The sequence below is a fragment of the Glycine soja genome, chromosome 2 (assembly GCF_004193775.1).
Source record: "Glycine soja cultivar W05 chromosome 2, ASM419377v2, whole genome shotgun sequence".
NCBI classification, from domain to species: domain Eukaryota; kingdom Viridiplantae; phylum Streptophyta; class Magnoliopsida; order Fabales; family Fabaceae; genus Glycine; species Glycine soja.
This window is the reverse complement of record NC_041003.1, coordinates 27,017,581-27,025,773: the sequence shown is the minus strand read 5'-3', so window position 1 is coordinate 27,025,773 and position 8,193 is coordinate 27,017,581.

Below are 8,193 nucleotides of genomic sequence, written 5' to 3'. Positions count from 1 at the left end.
GCGTGTAGCCCTCTGAAGGCGAGGACGTGCCCCCTCTTGCATATGCTCTGTAGTTGCATCCTATCCGGAGCCATATCAAAATTGTACTGATAATGCCCAACGAAGGCAACCATTAGGTCCGTCCAAGAATGGACTAGGGAAGGTTCCAAGTTAGTATACCAGGTGACAGCTGCCCTAGTAAGACTTTCTTGGAAGAAATGTATTAGTAGTTCCTCATCTTTTGCATATGCCCCCATCTTCCGACAATACATCTTTAGATGGTTCTTGGGGCAAGTAGTCCCCTTGTACTTGTCAAAGTCCGGCACATTGAACTTGGGAGGGGTGATGATATTGGGTACTAGGAACAACTCTTCTAGGTTAGCAAAGGCATAATCTTCGCCTCCTTCAATGGCCCTGAGCCTTTCCTCTAGATGATCCAACTTTCCCATTTCTGCCATAGCATGAGGGTTTTTACCCGCTGTGGAATGCAAGGGGTGTGGTTGTGGGTGATACTGAGGGCCCTCCAAAGTGTTTTGCAGGGGTATAACATCAACTGCTTGCCCTTCAATGGCATATCCGAGGCAAGGCTCGAAGTCGGCTAGATTGTGGTGAGGAATTTCATGTGTCTCCCCCATGGTTTGAGAGACATATGCATGATCAGTTTGAGGTTGTCGGCTTTCAATGAGTATGGGAGCGAAGTTATTGACATCCTCACTGGGAGTGTATGCTACATTGGGTGGCGTATAGTTGGGAGGCAAGTCCTATGGTGGGAAGGCATGCTTGTTTTTGCACTAAAAGGGGGGGCCCCCGTACTTCCCAAATCTTTGCCTACCATATCTGAGGTTGGATGATTCATTTGGTTGAGGTCAGATGGGGGGGTCAGGTCCACCTCAGCAATGGTGCTGGTAGGGGCTATTGCAACCGCATTGGCTTCCATTATCTTCTTCATGCTCATCATGGTCTCCATCATTGTGGTCATTTTCTCTTTCATGGTGTCATACGCTAATTTTGTCTGGGGACCATCTGTTTGGTGGGATGTGACCTTCGCTTGACCGCTTCGAGGTACTTGACACGCATCGTTAGGCAATCCGTGAAGTTCCGCGACCTGTCAGGAGTCGAAAGGAAGCATTATTGCACAATCCATCTGTTTGGTGGGATGTGACCTTCGCTTGACCACTTCGAGGTACTTCTAGGATGTTCCAACAGAAGGCGGTGCCTTCTGGTGGAAGCAACCCAACTCGCCTGGGTGAGTTGGGCGGCAACCACCTCCCACTTTTCCCCTATAAATAGGGGAAAGAGGGCAGAGCAAATTCGTTCAACCCTCCTGGTATCTGAGATTCACTTAAAATTAGTGAGAAAAATTGTTTCCATGAAGAAAATCCAAGCCGAGGCACTTCCGTAACGCTTCCGAGACGTTTCCGTGGGTGATTTCGTGAAGGTTTTTCACCGTTCTTCATCGTTCTTCGTTCGTTCTTCGGTCTTCAACCGATAAGTTCCCAAAATCAAACCTTTCAATTCATTCTATGTGCCCTTAGTGGTCCCCACTTGTTTCGCGTACTTTTATTTTTATTTCATTTGCTTTCCGTACCCCCTTTTGACGTGCTTTAATCATTTATTTAATCATTTTCTCGCCTAATCAAAAATAAAATAAATTTCCACCGATCATTTGAGTTGTAATATCTTTGAATCTCTGTTAGAATAAAATCCGACCGATCTTTCACGCTGTAATCACGTTGAAAACCAAAAAGAGGCAAAATAATAATAAAATAATCAAAAATATCTTTGAATAAAATAATAAAAAAAATCAATTGGACGCTTTTCTTTTGGGTTTTTCTTAATTGAATTGACTAATAACCAAAGTGAAACTAAGACTAAAATTAACTCACAAATCAAGCTTCGTCATTAAAAAATCACCTAAAAACCATTTTAAGGTCCAACGCCTTGAATGGTCCTCTTTGCTTTTATTTGGTTAAACGTGGACTTTTGAAAGCCTAAAGCCAACGCATAACTTTGTCACTACTTTCAAGAAACCAAGAGATCATTAATGGTCCAATGCCTTAATGTTTTCTCTTCTTTCAAAAAGGATCAAAAGATTGTTTAATGGTCCAACACCTTAAATGACCTTTTGTTTAGTCAAAATATGTCTTGCAAAAAAAGATAAAAACAACTTAACCAACGTTTAGTTCTCAAAGAACTACGTAGGTCTGATTTCCTCATCACAATTGAGGAATACGTAGGAGCAAGGGAAACACCCTTGTCGACCACAAAAAGATAAAAAATACAAAAGGCGTAAAAAGACATAAAAATGTAAGAAAGGGAAAATAAAACAATTTGAAGTCATATTTGCACACTTGATTAATGGCTGTCGTCCCTTGTGACGGACGCGTGGGGTGCTAATACCATCCCCGTGCGTAAATATAACTCCCGAACCTTTCACACTTAAAGTTCGTAGACCACACCTTTCTGGTTTTTTCCGACGTTTTCCTCAAATAAATGTTGGTTGCGACTCCGCGCATTTTCCTCCCATGGAAGACGCACCCGTGAGTCTCGCGTCGCCCTCCCGCCGAAAGGTAGGTTGCGACAGTTGGCGACTCCATTGGGGACTTTTGTTAGAGAGTTAGGCCAATCAACAATGTGCTTTCCTTACCATGACTTCCCTTTTGTTCTTTTCCTTTGTCTTTTTTCCTTATGTTCTTGTATATATAAACACTTTTTTTATGCTTTTTTAGTGTGTTCTTTAAATGTGTGCATGAGGTAAATATTTATTCATTTGATGCACACAAACACCAATACTATTTGCACACACGGTGAGTTGGAAAGGGGCCCTATACCTGGGTCCATGGGAATATAAGAAGTGGAGGTGAATCTGTGGTCATGCTAGGTCTCCGACTTGCTTGATAACAGTGAACCTTCATCTAGAGTTTTTCTCTTTGATAACGTATTGTTGCTAGTAGTCCCTACTACCGCAATATGTTCTTCGAAGGGGATGATACCTCTAGTGACCATCAAGAGAGATATGCCCGCCTTGGGAATTATCACTAAAAGCCCTTTTAGTTTCCTCCCATGTAGGTCCCTAAAATAGGGGCACGGAGCGAACACGCTGCGTGCCATTTTTTTTACACTGCCATGCATGTAGTCCTAAATGTCATGTACCCCTTTGTTTATATTTGTTTGTGGATATTGTCGTACTATGTACATCCCCGTGTTGTGCCCTTCACATATGTATCATGCATGGGTTCCGTCTTGATCCTCTCACTTTGTCAAACCGATGGAGGGTTCGTGTCACCTTCTTAAATACATACGTCGGGCGCCATGCTGCCCAAACGTTGTATCTAAGAAGGGGACAATTTCCCGGGCTCCCGTATTCATAAATTGCATCTGTGTCATATGCATTTCTTCATGCATTCATCCATTCCACCCATGATAGATGTCGAAGTTTTGATTCGCACTGGGTTTTGTTTCACTTTAGTAAAACATGGGGTCGAGTCAGGTGCCTTCGCTTAAAAAGAGGTTCTATCAAGTCAAGGTCAAGAGCCTAGGAATCACCAATCTAAAAGAGTTAGGGCAGTTGATGGGTCAGCTTCAGCGACAAGCTTTTCGCAAAGCTTACGATAAAATCTAGGACCTAGCCATGGCAGAAGTCTCCACAGAGGCCATTGCCTCCCTCACCCAGTATTATGACCAGCCTTTGAGGTGCTTCACATTTGGGGACTTCCAGCTATCACCCATGGTGGAAGAATTTGAAGAGATCCTAGGATGCCCTCTAGGGGGAAGGAAACCATACCTCTTCTCAGGATTCTATCCCTCTTTAGCTAGAATTTCTAAGATAGACCAAATCTCGACGCAGGAATTAGACCACAGAAAGCAAGTCGAAAATGGGGTGGTTGGAGTACCGAAAAAATGTTTGGAGGCAAAAGCAAGACTCTTGGCAGGTAGAGGCGAATGGGCCTCGTTCATAGACATCCTTGCACTTTTGAGCTTCAGAGGAGTCCTCTTTCCAAATGTGGATGGATTGGTGGACCTAGCAGCGATCGATGCTTTTCTCGCCTTTCATGATCGCAAGGAAAGCTTGGTTGTCGCTATCCTAGCCGATCTATATGACACCTTCGACCGAAGATGTGAAAAGAGCAGTACAAGGATTGTTTGTTGTACTCCGGCCCTCTATGTATGGTTGGTTTCGCACCTTTTCCGCCAAGAGGTGAGGCATGCTTGCCCGCTAGAAAGCCACCGTTCATGCACAGAGAAAAGAGAGGCAAGTTGGGACCGACTCTTAGCAAGCAAAGAAGGAGCGTCTGTCAACTGGTTCCCTCGATGGAAAGAAGGAAGAACCGGGGTTCTTATTTCGTGCGGAGGATTTCCAAATGTTCCCTTGATGGGGACAAGGGGTTGCATCAGTTACAATTCTGTTCTTGCTATAAGACAACTTGGCTACCCTATGAGAGGGGCACCACTAGAGGAAGAGCTCGCACCTATTATTGCACGAGGTTTCAATAGGACCAACGTGGAGGCGCTTCAGAAGGTCTGCAAGGCATGGGAGATGGTGCAAAAAAAGGATAAGGAACTCAGAGGTAGTAACAACGGGCCCATCGTCGGCTACCGTAGGTGGTTGAAAGCTCACATGCAAGGTTTGGATTGGCTCCCAAGTTTGAGAACCACTAAAGGGGTGGAAGTTGAAGCACTGGAGGAAGACGAAGAGGTGCAGGCCCTTAGGGCAGAACTCGAGCAAGCCCAAACAGTCAAAGAAAGGTTCAAATCAGCAGCTCTTAAGATCCGAAAGGAGAATGCCGAACTGAGAGACGTAAATATAGCTACCACCAAGGCCTTGGAACAAGAGACCAAAAGGGCTCGTAGGGAGGAACACAGCTGGAACAAATTTTGAGGGGCTCTATGGGGCAGTAACAGCGAGCTTAAACTCCGGAGAGAGGAAAGGGACCAATCACGAGTAGACAGTTTGATCTTGAAAGATGAGCTAAAGGTTTGCATAAGGTCCAAGAGAAGCTTGTCTCAACGTTTATGCCTGAGTGTATGCAGAAAATGAGGCTAGAGGGAGGGTGATCAACTCATTACATCAAGAGGCGACAATGTGGATGGACCGATTTGCTCTTACTTTGAACGGGAGTCAAGAACTTCCCCGATTGCTAGCCAAGGCCAAAGCAATGGCGGACACCTACTTCGCCCCCGAGGAGATCCACGGACTCCTCAGCTATTGTCAGCATATGATAAACTTAATGACCCATATAATTAGGAACCTCTAGGAAGTTTGTATTGTCACTCAGGTTTTGACTAGTTATAACTTTCTGAATAAAATGAGTTTATCCCACGTTTTTACTCCAAAAAATTAGTGCGAATCAAATCACTCCCGCATTTTATCTCTAGCATGCATTCATTTTTCTTTACATACTCCTCACATTTGGTTTTTTAGGAGAGACGCCATAACTAAACGCGCCCCAAGGCATCCCTATCGCACCAGATCAAAATCTAGGACGATGGGTGACCAAGAGGAGGTACAGGAACAGATGAAAGCCGACATGTCGGCTTTGAAAGAGCAAATGGCTTCCATGATGGATGACATGCTAGAAATGAGGCAACTAATGGAGAAAAACGCAGCCACCGCTGCCACTGTTAGTTTGGCTGCCGAAGCAGACCCAACTCTCCCAGCTATTGCGCACCACCCTATCCCAAAACGTGGTAGGACAAGAAAGAAGCACACTGGGGCACATCAGCAACCCCCATCTGGGATACAACCGAGTGGCTTACCCTTATGGATTGCCACCTAATTACACACCGCCAGTCATACGTGATGACACGGGTCATGTCCCTCCCCCCATCCTTGAAGGGGAGCCTCCTCGACAGTCGGACGAGGTCCACGAGGATCGTCGAGAGCATGCCCAAGGAGACATCGATTCCCACTCCCCGTTCCCCGTCGAGGGGCCGACGCCCAACGCACTACCTCAGCCCAACCTCATGGGAGAACCTCGAAACCCCCCAGCACAGTCGATATTCTTTTCCACAGAAGGACCACCCCCAGCAGCAGAAGAAAGGAGGAAGCTCGATCTCATCAAAGAGAGATTGAAGGTTATTGAAGGCTTTGGCGACTATCCGTTCGCAGACATGACTGATCTTTGCTTAGTATCGGACGTCATCATCCCCCTGAAATTCAAGGTACCTGATTTTGATAGGTACAAGGGGATAACTTGCCCTAAGAACCATCTCAAAATGTATTGTCGCAAGATGGGGGCGCATTCCACGGATGAGAAGTTGTTGATGCACTTCTTCCAAGATAGCTTGGCAGGGGCCACGGTCATCTGGTACACCAATCTAGAAGATTCCCGCATCCGCACTTGGAAGGATCTTATTACCACCTTCCTTAGGCAATATCAGTACAATTCTGATATGGCTCCCGACCGGACTCAGCTGCAGAACATGGTTAAGAGGGAAAGCGAGTCCCTTAAAAAGTATGCTCAGCGTTGGAGGGACCTGGCAACACAAGTAGCCCCTCCCATGGTCGAAAGGGAAATGATTACCATGATGGTAGACACCTTGCCGGTGTTTTACTATGAGAAATTAGTGGGCTACATGCCCTCCAGCTTCGCAGACTTGGTGTTCGCCGGGGAAAGAATTGAAGTGGGCTTGAAGAGAGGGAAGTTCGATTACGTCTCCTCCACAGGTACCAACGCTAGGAGGATCGGAGCAACTGGGGCAAAGAAGACGGAAGGAGATACCCATGTCGTCACTTCAACGCCCGCATGGATCAACGCCTAACATCACCCAAGCTTCTTGGCTCACGCCGGGGACTCCTCCAACTCAGCACTCGTACAAGCTAGGGCACTCGCGCCCATCCAGAGGGAGCCCCCCAAGCTCCGGCTCCAACCCCAACTCGCGCGGCCAGCAATATCCACTTTGGCGCCGGTTCCAACACGACAAGGAACTTTCCCCCAAGGCCAACTCCGAGATTCACCCCAATCCCAATGATGTACGAAGACCTCTTACCATCCCTTATCGCCAACCAGATGGCTGTGATATCTCCCGGAAGGATCTACCAGCCTCCTTTCCCAAAGTGGTATAACCCTGACGCGACCTGCGCATACCATGGGAAAACCTCGGGCCACTCAACCAAACAGTGCTTGGCCTTTAAACACAAGTTCCAAAGTTTGATAGAAGTCGGATGGCTGACGTTTCAAGAGGACCGGCCCAACGTAAAAACAAACCCGCTTGCCAATCATGGAGGGGGAGCGATTAATGCCATCTAGTCGGGTAGGCCGCGCAGGTCCAAACCTTTGAAGGACGTGACGACCCCCAGAAGGTTTATCTACAAGGCCCTACAAGAGGGGGGCGTACTTCCCCACGGTGGGTGCGAGGAAGATTCTTGTTTAATGCATCCCGGTGCGCTACATAACATGGAAGCATGTTTAGCAGTAGAGGACCTGTTGCAACAAATGAGGGACCAAGGCTGGCTGGAAGTCAGCGATGAGGGGGTGAAGAGCAGCACATATGCATGCAGTCCACAGATGAAGAAGGTCTTAGAAAGCCTTAACCTTTGGTGGTATATTTCACCAGAGATGCAGCTCCCCAAGCACCCCAATACCCCTCGGTAGTTAGACCTATTCCGTTTCCGTACCAAAATAGCCACGTAGTTCCGTGGAGGTATGCACCTCCAAGCGAAAGGAAGGAAGAAGCCACAGACATTAGCTCGTTGTCGGCCAAGGTAACCAATATCACGGGGCTGAGCGGCATGACCCACAGCGGTCGCATGTTCGCACCCCCTGACCTACCAACACAGCCCGCAAACGCTAAAGGGAAGGTGAAGATAGCGGAAGAACAAAATGATAAAGTGATCCCCGCTCCGGATGAGGGTATTCCAATGAAAGGTCTTTATGAGAAAAAGGATGGCTGTGGCAAGAAAGAAGTATCGCTAGAGGAGGCAGGCGAGTTCCTCCGCATTATTCAACAAAGCGAGTTTAAAATCATTGAGCAGCTCAACAAAACCCCGGCCAGAGTCTCTCTTTTGGAACTGCTCATGAGCTCCGAGCCTCATCGGGCTTTTCTAGTAAAGGTCTTGAACGAAGCTCATGTAGCCCAAGACATCTATGTAGAAGGCTTTGGGGGACTCGTCAATAACATCACTACCAACAACTACCTCGCCTTCGCTGAAGAGGAAATCCCTGCCGAGGGGAGGGGGCATAACAGGGATTTGCATGTGTTAGTCAAATGCAT